Consider the following 633-nt stretch of genomic DNA (forward strand, 5'->3'; position numbering starts at 1 on the left):
CAATCTATTACTCTCTGTTATCAGCCATTACACCCGGGGAGAGGAGACTGTACAGGGGGGATACAATCTATTACTCTCTGTTATCAGCCATTACATCCCGGGGAGAGGAGACTGTACAGGGGGGGATACAATCTATTACTCTCTGTTATCAGCCATTACACCCCGGGGAGAGGAGACTGTACAGGGGGGATACAATCTATTACTCTCTGTTATCAGCCATTACACCCCGGGGAGAGGAGACTGTACAGGGGGGATACAATCTATTACTCTCTGTTATCAGCCATTACATCCCCGGGGAGAGGAGACTGTACAGGGGGGATACAATCTATTACTCTCTGTTATCAGCCATTACATCCCCGGGGAGAGGAGACTGTACAGGGGGGATACAATCTATTACTCTCTGTTATCAGCCATTACATCCCGGGGAGAGGAGACTGTACAGGGGGGATACAATCTATTACTCTCTGTTATCAGCCATTACATCCCCGGGGAGAGGAGACTGTACAGGGGGGATACAATCTATTACTCTCTGTTATCAGCCATTACATCCCGGGGAGAGGAGACTGTACAGGGGGGGGGGATACAATCTATTACTCTCTGTTATCAGCCATTACATCCCGGGGAGAGGAGACT

This window comes from Engystomops pustulosus, chromosome 10, assembly GCF_040894005.1.
Source record: "Engystomops pustulosus chromosome 10, aEngPut4.maternal, whole genome shotgun sequence".
NCBI lineage: Eukaryota > Metazoa > Chordata > Amphibia > Anura > Leptodactylidae > Engystomops > Engystomops pustulosus.